This window comes from Equus quagga, chromosome 6, assembly GCF_021613505.1.
Source record: "Equus quagga isolate Etosha38 chromosome 6, UCLA_HA_Equagga_1.0, whole genome shotgun sequence".
NCBI classification, from domain to species: domain Eukaryota; kingdom Metazoa; phylum Chordata; class Mammalia; order Perissodactyla; family Equidae; genus Equus; species Equus quagga.
In genome coordinates this window covers 60,738,359-60,751,367 of record NC_060272.1, presented here as the reverse complement: position 1 = coordinate 60,751,367, position 13,009 = coordinate 60,738,359, and the positions used below count along the sequence as shown (strand labels likewise).

The window sequence follows — 13,009 nt, the reverse complement described above, 5'->3', positions numbered from 1 at the left end:
CTTTTCAAGTACACATGGGATAGTTATAAAAATCTATTATATATTAGACTACGAAGAAAACCTCAGTTCCAAAAAATAAAAAGTCAAAATTCTGACCACATGCAATAAAACTAGAAAATAATTTAAAAATTAAAAAATAGTTAAAAAATAAAACCTGACTCCAGCTTTCCATAGGATGATGGCATAGGTCCAAATCGCTCCATACATCCTTTAAAAAAATTATGCAAGTCTATAAGGAGAGCAAATTAAGCCACCACCACCCTTGTCTAAGATAATTTAAAATTATGGATATATAGGGAAATAAACACTGAAATGCTGAGCCAGTTCTGGAACCTATGCTAAAGTGGAAAATGAGGTTGAGACTGTTCATTCAAGACAGAGGAGAGGAAAGCAGGATGTAGGGTCGGTAGATTACAGATACAATAACTTCAGAAAGAGAAAGCCCCACCCTAAGGAGGGAAATATTAATGGGTTTGAGACTGTTAGGCAGAAGGAAGGGACTTGAAAGTGCATGGGACCAAAGAGGCAGTCTCTGAAAGTACTGCTTCTGTGAAAAGAAGATAACTTGGCAGGGGCACCATTTACCTGGAGGCTTGGTGGGAAAGAGAAAGAAGAGGTAGTAGAAATTAAGAATCCTGGTGAAATAGAATGGAAGATAGATCGACCCCTCTCCCACCCAAAAAGGAGTTATTGGTTGAAAAAAAACTATTAAGCCAATGAAAGGTGCTATTGAACTAAAAAATCCAGTAATTCTTCCAAATCCCTCACTCTATTCTATGTAATATTGTTGTCTGGTTTACAAAAATTAAAACACTTCAATAGGAGCAGAAAATGGCAGACAACATCCATATAAAGTTACTAGAAGTAGAAAACGTAAAATGAGAGTAAAAATGTTTCAAGTGATGAAGTCTTCCCCGAAACATTCAGCTACAGAGCTAAAGAAAACTACAGCACAATACTCCTACCTGAATTAAATATCCTTAAACAAGCATTGGCAGAGATAAAATCTCAAATATAAATTCAGAACCCCAAAAGAAATGGACAAAAAGAGGAAGATATGAAAAGTGAATTTACTGAACTCAGGAAATAAAATGAAGAAAAAGAAAAATCATCTTTAAAAATGAAGCTTAAAGTCCAAGGTACCTAAAGGGGAGTAAACTAAATATAAGGGGCATTGAGGAAAGACATGAAGGCAGCCAAAGAATGAAAATGAAATGAAGAAGTAAAAAGAGAAAGTGATTAATAGAGACAATATGTAAAATTAGAATTCCTAAGAAGAAAGAATAATAGCAGAGCTAATATTTAAACTTCAGTCCGTGAAAACATTCTGGAAGCAGCAGAAGAGTTAAATCTACTATTGAAAAGCCTCGTTGTATACTGGGAAAATTGATCCAGAATGGTCATCTCTAAGTCATGTCCTGGTAAAGCTATTGGACTTTTCAAGATAATGAAAAATTCCTCTAGGCTTCCAGGCAGAAAGAAGAGGTTAGCAACAAATCTCTTAAAAGCAACATACAAAGCAAAAGAGCCACGGAACAGATTTAAAGTCTATGAAATTAACACCATGATGAATTCCACTATATTAAAAAAAAAATTTACATGGTGAAAAATGTCATGAGCCAAGTCAAAAGACAGGTGACAAAGTGAGAAGAAATATTTGAACTTATATCACAAAGAGCTAATCTCCGTAATGAAAATAAAACCTAAAAATCAAAGCAGATAACCATCAATTGAGTAGAAAAATGGGCCAAAGATATGGAAACAGAGTTCACAGAAAAAGAAGTGCAGATGGCAAACATATAACAGATGTTTAACTTCAGTCATACAAAGAGAAATACAAATGAAAGCTATACTAAAAATTACAGCTACACTAAAACCTTTCTCACCAAAATCCAAAGTTATACAAAACACAAAGTAGACTGTGGGGAAACAGGCACTTTGATGCATTGCTGGTAGGGATGCAAAAGCATGAAGCCCAGGAGAGAATTTGGCAATATACAGCAAAATTACAAACACATTTGTCCTTTGACCCAGGCATGTAACTTCTAGGAATCTGTTTTAAAGACACAATGGCATAAAATATAAACTGATATTTGTATAAGTAATACAGCATTACTTGTATTAGCAAAAGATTGGAAACACCAAAATGCCCATTAGTAGGGAACTGATTAAAGTACATTCAACAATCGCCAGGTAGATGATGTCCCTTCCATGTCGCTCTTTTCCCCAGAATTCATAAAGAGAATGTAGAAAGTCTCCATGTACCAGTATAGGATGATCTGTAGAATATATTATGAAGTGGAAAAAACGAGGCAGATAACAGTGTATAGAGTAATCTATATGTAGAAGCAGGGAATGGGAAAGGTGCCAACAATGGAAGAGAGATTTCTCTAAATATAACTTGCTTATGTAATTTTGTCTTGGAATCATGTATGTTTACATATTCAAAAATACAATTAAATAGAAAGATAGAAAGAAGAGGAAAACCTGAAAAGGAACTGAATCAAATTTACATAACTATATAGCATTTTGGTGACATAACCACACAAAAAAGGAACAATTTCTAGTGACTTTAGAACATAGATTTTGGACTGTACCTTGTTAGTAGGGTATATTCAGTAGTAGTATTGTTGTCATATTGCTATATTAAAAGTATTTTATATATATTGTTGAGTATAATAGGTGTTACAAAATGTTGATAATTGTTGAACAAAACAATGAAAGTTTATCAAGACTATGACTTAAGAAAATTTAGTCTGGAAAGCCCTTTGACAGATTGAGCAAAGTGGAAATGTACAAAATTACAGAGAAGGACAGCTGGTATGATAGAAAACATATTATATGGCACGCACTGTGCTAGGCACTGTCTCTCTTTATGTATGTATGCCTGCTATGTCGTTGGACTCGAAGCTATCCATTGAGACTCATGATGTAATTTTCCTGAGAGCCTCAGAAAGGTTGTGATTTAAACTCAGATCCATGTGATTCCAAAGCCTGTGCTTTTTCTACTACATTATTGCAGGATATACATCAAATATTCAGAAGAAACAACATCAGGAGCTAAATGTTCTATTTAAACCTGTAGTTGCTGCTCAGAAAATAAGTAAAGATGCAGACCCAAAGTCGGTGGTTTATATGTTCTTCATGCAAGAGCAACGTACTGGAGGAGAGAAGTGTAAGTTTTCTCTTGTTTCTGCTGGGAAAATGTAAACACACACACATATCCTTATATTGACGTTGGAGGTTAAAATTTTACAAAAGTTGCCATTGATGACTGAAATTAATAAAAGATGCCAACTAAAATTATGGCAAAGCAGAAAAGAAAAAAATCTGGTAGGCATGGGTTTTCATGATGCTGTTAAAAGCAAAAAACACTTTAAAATTTCCTTTGTGACACTTGAAAGCTCTTCTAAGATTTCCACAGCCTTTTTGTAAACAGTGGCCTTTGAGATACTTGTTTAAATAAGTTGTGTTTCCTCCTGTGGAAGATGAGTGCTGATTGAGATTTTTTTAAAAGGTCTACCACTTGAAGTAATTGGGGTAGGGGGATTTTTTCCTATTTTAATTTGATTTATCTGGATATGATTTTGATGCTTTTAATTTATAATTTTATATACCTGATAACAAGAAAAAATATGCTGGTTTTGCTATAAAGATTTTCAAAATTAATTTTTAAGGTTTTCTTTTTGTCAGAAGCTGTGTTGATCAGTGACTTTGGTGAAGGCTGAGGAAGTTGAATTTGCAGATGATACACAACTTCTGAGGTAAGCCAATAAAATAAGTCAATCAGCATTGTAAGTGCTCTTGACAGACTTTGTAGACTATAGAATCACACTAAAATAAAATTTATCAGGAATAAATAGAATATCCTGATTTAAGTTTTATAAAGCAATTGCAGAAGTGTTAAATAGACTTCATTTCTGGCAATATGATAGACAAGAAATCCACCAAATATATAAAATACTAGATTCAGTATTTTTTTAAAAAGCCTTTAAAATGAATGGATGAACCTATAAGAAAATAAGGGAAACTTTCTGGGGCTAGAAACAAACAAGTACATTCTCAGAGGTAAGCAAGCCCTGAAGTCACTGAATACTATGGGGACATCCATGGGTTTCTCTTGGCATAGAAACTTGTGCATGGAGAGGGATGGGGACGGGGGAAAATTCCTTGGGTTCTGCAAAGTGTAGGGGGCCTGATCAGAGACCATCTTGGAGAGATGTATAGCTCTAGATAGTTAAAATCTCCCCTAATAACTCCTGGTTACCAGCTCACATTCACTTGGATTTGAGGCCTTAATTTACACCATTTTCATTGTTCCTAAAACTCCAGAATTGGAAAGTTTTAATTTGAAGTGAATTTGGGTCTGTAACACTCTTTGGTACCTGGCAGAAACAATCACAAATCTCCCTGGAGGGAGTTATCAACCCTGTTATCAAATAATCATAGTTAAAATTCTAACAAATAAAAACAACATTAAATAAATCACAAAACATAACAAGGGGGAAAAAGTCAAAACACTCTGAAGAAAAATCAGCAGAAACATAAACAGCTAAAACAGATCTACAGAGATTTCAGCTATTAGAAATGTCTAATATGTAAAATAAATGTTTAATATGGTTAATAAATAAAAGAGGAATTCTAAAACATAAATAAAGAATAATAGACTATAAAAGTGACCAGGCACATTAAAATAAGAACCAATTAGAATATCAGAAATGAAAAATATAATAATAGAACTTAAAAATTAAATGGTGTGATAAACCAGCATGAAAGCCACAGTTAAAAGTAGAAAGAAACCACATAGAAGGCCATACACAGAGAAAAAAGATATATGATCTAATCAGAGTTCCAGAAAGAAAACATGGGATAGGAATGAGTCAATATTTTTAGTTGCCATTAAAAATTTGCCAGAATTGATGAAAGACACAAATCCTCAGATTTAAGGAGCCCAGTGAATCCCAAGCAGGGTGAATAAAAAAAATACACATCTCACTATTGTCGAGCTGTAGGATGCCAAGCTCAGAGAGACCAGTAGGTCACAACCCACACCTCAAAAAATACCATTCTAAATGGTATACTGCAATAAGGAGGAAAATGATCCTAAGAGGAAGGTTTGAAATGAAAGAAGAAATAGGGAGTAAAGGAAACCTGAATTAATCTGAACCAGTATTGGTGGAAGGAAACAGTAATAATAATGTCTAATTTGTGGCTAACGAACAAGGTGGAACTACAATACTGTACTAGCCTACAGTGGCTGTAAGCCAATAGGGGCTGATTGGAATTTCAGTATTCTAAGGTCCTTATGCTGTGTGAACTGGAGGTAAAGACTTATTCCAAAAGAAGACGGAGTGTTTCCTTTTTAAACGAGAGAAGGAAAATAATGAAATGAGGGGGGAAAAAATGGTAGAAGGCAGGAAATAAGGACTCATTTTTTGTTATCTTTTACTCAGTTATTTTAGAGACTCGTCCATGTTGTTGCATGTATCTATAATTTATTCCTTTTTATTGCTGAGTAATGTGTCATTTTACAGATATACATACATACCACAATTCATTTATCCATTCACGTATGAGTGGAAAGAGGTTGTTTCCAGTTTTTGGCTAATACAGATCAAGATACTATGAATTTTCATTTACAAATCTATACGGACATACAGTTTCTTTTCTCTTGAGTAAATACCTAGGAGTGGAATAGTTGCATCATATGGTGCGTGGGTGTTTGGCTTTTTAAGAAACTGCCAGACTTCTCTAAAGTGGTTATCAACAGGAAAATGAATACCAAATTGATCTATCTATATAATAGAATAGTACTCGGCAGTACTTGTAACAAAGTAGATGAATCTCAGAACAGTTATGCTACAGGCAGGAAGCCAGACAAAAAAGAATACATACTATTTGATTCCACTTATTAAAAATTCTAGAAAATGTAACTAACTTATAGTGACAGAATGCATATCAAATATGGTGGATGCAGCAAGGGATTCTATGAAAACATGAAGGGAGCATATATGACATTCTAAATATTAACAACAGGTATTATTAATTGGGATTCAAATATTTAATAACATCAGGCAAATATAGCCTCAGGCAGCCTTTTCTATACCAGACTCCTCTCTATAGCAGGAATATACTGGACCCTGGAACCAGACAACTCTCCTACAGTGTGCTTGAATGGGCCTTACCAAGTTTAACCTTTTCTCCCCACTGAATGCGCCAGTGGCTGATCGGTGTCTCTTCTGAATGACTCACTCATCCTTCAAAATAGATACGTTAACACTTTGAATTAGGTTACAGCCAAGTTATGCAGGCCTGGGAGCCATTTTGTCTCTTTTAGGTGATGTTATTCATGTCTACTGGTTTTCTGTGGTAAATTGTACAGTTAAATTCACAGTATTCATTGTATTTATAGTAGTTCCACGTTATTGGATTTATCTTATTCCCACCTGCCCCTGACTATCTACACGATAAAGAAACCTATCTCATTTCACATCAGTTAGCAGTATGAGAAAGGTCTTCTCTAGATAAGTGCAAATTTCTAATTCTGTAACTAAATTTAAATTAAATATCATATATCAAAATACACTCTAGGTTAATTAAAAGGAAAATAAGCATTACAGCCAGTAGCATATTTATCAACTTTGTGGGCAACTGGTAGCTTTCTCAGCTTTGGAGTAAAAGAAACACTGAAGAGTATTTTATAGATTTAATAAATTATATAACATTTTTTGTACAAACGAATTTTAGTAAAACCAAAATGAACAAAGAAAACAGATAAGGAAAAATATTTGAGTCAAGTAACAAAAATTAATATTTATAAGAAATAAATAATTTACTAAATTTTATGAGAAATCTCAAGATCCTGGTGGATAAATGAAATACTGATGTGAACTTAAAGTTCTCATAAGAAGAAATTCAAAAACAAAGGGAAATGTTCAGTCTCCCAAGTAATCAACAAATACAAATGAAAACTAAGAACATTTTATATCTTTGTAAATAAGCAAGAATTCAGAAAGGTACTTGGAGATGGTGAGGTTCTTGTGAACCTCATGGTGTACTGATGCTGATAGCATTTTTAATTAGTATAATACTTTCAGAAATCACTAATGTAAATCAAAGTCCTCAAAATGTATATTTTGACCCAGTAGACCTGTTTGTGGGACTTTTTCATAATAACATAACCCAAATAAGGAGGAGAGAAAAATGCATGAAAAATGTTTGATGGGATTGACTGTGAGAGTGACAAATGGGAAATAACGTAAATAACCACCAGCAGTAGTGGGTTAGGTAAATTATTATAGGTTAATACTGTGTTGTCAAAAATCATTTTTTCTAAAATGTCTATATAGAAATATGGTTAATGTTTTATATAGTTAGTGAAACAAATAGGTAAAATTTTGTACTATTATTACGGTTATGTGAAATGTATATGATAAAAAAGTGTTAGTAAATGCTCTGAAGTAAAAATAGCTTTTATGTTAACAGGTTGAGATTTTATGTGTTATTGTCCCTAAATTTTTAAAAATGAATTTTTAGTGTGAAAAATATAACTTAAAAGAATTAAAGGAGTGAATGAATTCTTACTGACTTAGAATTATACCATGTCTTTACCCATTCATCAGTTGATGGGCACTTGGGTTATAAAATACAGTGCAGTTCCCATCTTTATCACCTTCTCTCTTTCTAATTACTTGTTATGGAAGGAGTTAGCCATATTGTGAGCATACCTATGGAGAGGCCCATATAGCAAGGAACTGAAGCCAGTAGCCATATGACTTATTGAAAGCTGTTCTTCCAGCCTCAGTCAAACCTTCAGATGATTGCAGCCCAACCTGAGCCTGATGTGTGAGCTAGAACCACCTACCTAACTACTCCTAGATGCCTGATTTTCAGAAATTATGTGAGATAATAAATGATTATTTTAAGCTTGTAAGTTTTCCATAATTGTTATGCAATAAGTAACTAATACATCTTGGTACCAGAACTTGTGTGATGTCATAGCAAATATTTATTAATGAGAATGTGGCTTTGGAACTTGTTAGTGGGTGAAAGGTGGATGAAGTTTGAGGATAGTAAATGTACACTCAAGCTTTGAAGAGGTTGCCAGTGAGGGCTTAAAGGAAACTGAGGAGAATCTTATTGGACAGTGGAGGAAAGGGGATCCTTCTTATGTAGTAGCAAAAATTTTAGCAACACTGTCACCTGTAATAATGTAGAAACTAAAAAATGTGCATAGAGAACTGAATGATTTAGCTGAGGAGATTTCCGTCAAGAGAATTGAAGGTGCCACAGTTTATTCTTGCTGCTTATAGTAAAATATGAGAACAGCAAGTATGTTAAAGGTCTAATAAACAAAAAAGAGCTAGGACTTGATGCTTTTGACCATTGTCAGCCTCTCCAGATAGCTGGTGATGCCAAAATTAAGAAATGGATTCTTCCCAGCCGAGATAAAAACCAAGGCATTGTCAGGAGAACTTGGTCTAAGGATGAAGCTGAGGGTGTGACTGTAAAGTCCGTTGTTAATGCTTAAGCAAGATCTAAGGTGCTGCCTCAGAGCACTTTTCAGTCAGATAAAAGGCCCTCTAAAGACCTTAATGGTGTGACTGACAGATCCATTCAGTCGAGCAATAGGGCTTCTAAAGAAGCTTAAGGATATGATCCTTATCTTTCAGCCATTTCAGCAGAAGCTCAAGGTAGAGAAGGACTTAATCTGAAGAGATTTGTACTTGTGGCTTTTGTTTAATAGAAAGAACCCCAATAAGATTCCTAGGAGACTCAGAAAGCTTTAAGAGAATTACATTTTAAGGATCATGGCCCCTTGGACTAAAGAAGACAGAGTGTACAGAATGAAAAGAAGTTTTAGGAACCTCAAACTTCTACAGCAGGGAGCAAGCTGAAAAAAATACTCAGCTGAAAACATATGGGCTACCTTTCATGAAAAAGGAACAATGACTCAGGGGGTTGAACCTAGAGGGTTCAGTCCAGAGTCATATAGAGAGTCATTTCCAGATGGAACTAGGACCCAGTCTTAAGGAAGTTATAACATTTGCCTGGCTGGATTTCAGTGATCCCTGTGGGCTTCTCATTTTCCCCCTTTTTGAACAAGAATGTCTTGTAGGGGAGGAAGACATTTCCTCTACCCACTCTGGATCCTTCTGGCTGGACAATGAATTAAATTCTCACTTAAGAGTCAGAATTAGGTACAGCTGTTCTGCTGCTTGCTTTACTAAAGTTAGACTTCCAGCGGGTGACCTTTATTATGATATTTTGTGATATGCTTCAGAATCATCTTTCTGTGGTAGTGGTTCTCAAAGTATAGCGCTGGACCAGCGGCATCAACATCACTGGGGACTTGTTAGACATGCAAATTATCACCTGCCTAAATCTATTTAATCAGAAACTTTGGGGACAGGGCCCAGTAATTGGTTTTACCACCTTCCACGTGATCTTGATAATGCAAGTGATTGAGAATCACTAGTTTATAGCATATTCCTTCACCAGTAGCACATCTCTTGCTTCTTTTGTCCCCACCCAAGCTCTACCATATGTCTATGCTTAGGTTTGTGGATTTCATTAAGTTTTTGGAGTTTTTACCTATAACTGGGGAAGAATACTATATACTGAGAATATGAGAATAATACTTACTAATATTCTTAGAAATTAATTTAGTATCATTTCATTCATGAAGTATTTTTGACTGAGTTTTTCCAGCATGCTTTTTAATACTTAAAAATTGGCTTTTAAAATCTTTATCTTCATTGCTGAATGCTCTTGCTTTTTTTCTTCTAAGAACTGCACACCGAATAATATTAGAGAAGAATAAATTTGAGAAATACAAGAATTCATTCTAGTTGTTTACAGTCCAATAAATAAGTTCATTAAGTAAAAAAGAAAGAAATAAAGTTTTAAATACCAAATTTTCCTTGACCTAATATTCCTAGGAAACATTTTTTCTTTCCTTTATTGCTAAGTTTATAATTGCCTTGCATTATCTTGAAAATTAGTAAAGGTATTTGCTATGTAAGTGCAGTCTATCTGTGGAGTTTTGATTTGAAGGGCCAGAAAGTTTTGAGAGAGGAAAAGAAAATTGTAATAGAGTTCATTAATTAGTTAACAATGCAAGGTGGTGAGGATACAGTTGTAAACAAGATACTCAAGTTCAGCACTGAACTAGCTTACAGAGTGTCTTAGGGCAGACACAGTTACAAATAGTTACATTAATATGTTTGCATTCACATATTCTTACTAGCATTCATGTCTCCCTAATGATTGTAAAAATGATGAAACAGGGAATTTTCATTCTTAGGCTAACTCTCTTAGCTATTATAACTGTGTTAGTGAGATGGGGTTCCCTGATTCAAGAACAAGATACAGTTCTGCCTGCAGCAGGTATAGGCACTGTCACATGAGAAAATTCTGATTATCAGAATTAAGAATTTATCTACATTAATGTATTTTAGTATGTGTGTGTATATACGAATGTGTTTGTGTATGTGTGTGCATTTATTTCTAATCATATTGGTAATAATATGGTATTTTAGGGGTTAATTACCTGAGTAGAATTGTTTAGGAAATGATTTTTATTAAAATAGCATGCATTACTAAAAGCACGCTTGTTCTAACAATGCTAAAGCCTATTTATTCTCTTCCCTCAGGGATGGAGGAAGCGAGTGGTGAGGAAGGAGAGGGAGCAGATGTTAATTACTCCCTAAATACCATGAAGGAAAGGACTGTGTTTGTCTTGTTCTCTGTTAATCCCCAGCACCTAGTGTAGATCCGACATACTGGAGACTTCGAAGTATTTATCAAATGAGGAGTGCAGCTTTGTTTTAGAAAGGCTTCATGGAGGAAGTGAAGTTTGAATGTGCTTTGGTTGAGTAATGAATACTGAATTACAAAACTTAAAAGCTCTAGCTAAACAAGAAGGGATTATCTTGGAGCATAAAAGTCAGGAGAGCAACATGAGATTGTTGGTATGGGATTATATGAGGAGTTACTTGAAGATAAGGTTGAGTAGAAAGAGTAGGTTTAAATTATGGAGAGCCTTGAATGCCAGGGTCAGAAATTCAGGCTAATTCTGATGGGTGGTGGCAAACTATTATAGTTCTTTTAGAAGTAGAATGCCATATTGAAAGTAATAGTTCTAAAATATTTGTTTAAGAGCCGTGTCCAAAGGAGATTGGAAGGGAGAGAGAACATTTAGCAAGTTATTTCAGAAAGTCTTTAATAATAAACAATAAAACTTGACTGTGATGATCACAGCAGTGAGGATGGTAAGAGAGACAGGTATTTTAAAGAAAATAGTAGAGAGAATTGAGAGACTGACAATAGAGCACAACAGAGAAGAAAGTGTTGAAGTTAACTGTCAGGTTTCAAGACTGACTATTTGGAAACAGGACGGTGCTGTAAAACTAGTGTCACAGAGAACAATAATATAGGATAAGATCAACCTGCTGATTGAGGCTGATCCTGCAGGGTAGGAATGTTTAGGGTTTTGTTTTTAATTTCAAGGTTAAACACTTAATTATATCCATTACCTAGGGCGTGAGGAAGCCTTTCAGGAAAGACTCAGGGTAATTAACCTGCACACCAATTTACTGTATTTTTTAGGATTACAGTTGGCTGCATATAACAGAAAAACTCAAAATAACAATGGTGCAAAGTAGACATTTTTGTCTCTTGTGACAAAAAAGTCCAGGCATATAAAGATGTGGTATGCAGCTCTGCAGAGTTCTCAGGGATGGGAACTCTGAGTTCTCAGGCTCCTTCAAGCTCTCTCACCTGCCACTCCTAAAGAACCTTATCACATCTGCGCTATGGACAGCATGATAAATGAGCTGTAGAAGGGCTCGCCTCACCCATTTAAAGAAATTTCCTAGAAGTCCAAAACAACTTTCTCTCTACTTACATTTTAATATAGCCACACCTGCTTTCTTTTGATTAATGTTTGTATGATATATCTTTTTCCATCTTTTTACTTCAACCTATGCATGTCATTATATTTGAAGTGAGTTTCTTATAGATAGACTATAGTTGGGTCATGATTTTTAAATCTACTCTACCAATCTCTGTCTTTTATTTGATGTATTTAGACGATTTGCACTTAATGTTACTATTGATATATTAAGGCTTAAGTCTCCTATTTTATTTTCCGTTTTCTTTTTGTTCTTTTTGTTCTGTTTTCTTTTTGTTTCCTTACTATAGTTACTTGAACATTTTTAGAATTCCATTTTGATTTATATAATGTATATAGTGTATCTTTTTGTATAGTTTTTTAAATTTAATGGTTATACTGTTATATATACATAACTTATCACAGTCCATTAGTGTCAACATTTTACCAGTTTGAGAGAAGCATTTAAACCATACCTTTCTGTCCCTTTACCCTCCCACATTTATAATACAGTTTTCTCAAATATTTCCACTATGTTCATTGAGAACTGCATCAATGTTATAATTTTTGCTTCCACTATCAAACATAATTTTAAAAACTAAAGAGGAGAAAGGCTGTTGTATTTACCCATATGTTTATTCTTACTGTTTTTTTTCCTCTAATGTTTCAAGATTCCTTCTTTTATTATTTCCTTTTGGTTTAGAGAACTTCCTTTAGCCATTCTTATGATTAGGTTGGATGGAGACAAATTCTCTTTGTTTTCCTTCATCTAAGAATATCTTGATTTTTCCCATCATTTCTGAAGGATTTTTTTTTTCTTTTTTCTGGATGTAGAATTCTGAGTTCTTTTCTTTCAGAGCTTGAAAAATATTGTGCCGCTTCCTTCTGGTCTCCATGTTTTCTGATGAGAAATCTATCATTTGGATTGGTTTTCTGTTATAGTTAACGTGTCATTTTTCTCTGGCTGCTTTCAAGATTTTTTTCTTTAGTTTTCAGAAGTTTGACTATCATGTATCTTGGTGTGGGTTTCTTTGGGTTTGTCCTGTTTGAGATTGGCTCAGCTTCTTGAATCTGTGGGTTTATATTTTCTGCCAAATTTTGGAAATTTCCAGCCAT

At 34.4% G+C, this 13,009-nt stretch overlaps 1 protein-coding gene across 9 annotated transcripts in view; it reads left to right on the top strand.

Annotated features, from left to right (window-relative positions):
- CAB39L (calcium binding protein 39 like) overlaps positions 1–13,009 on the top strand; it is a 117,886-nt gene that overhangs the window by 10,057 nt on the left and 94,820 nt on the right. For 7 of the 9 annotated variants that reach the window (XM_046664924.1, XM_046664922.1, XM_046664925.1 and 4 more), the window contains 2 exons: positions 3,023–3,175; positions 3,694–3,764. The gene's annotated coding sequence lies outside the window, so the exon portion shown is untranslated. The remainder of the gene's footprint in view (positions 1–3,022; positions 3,176–3,693; positions 3,765–13,009) is intronic. The other 2 variants (XM_046664928.1, XM_046664927.1) reach the window with 1 other exon arrangement.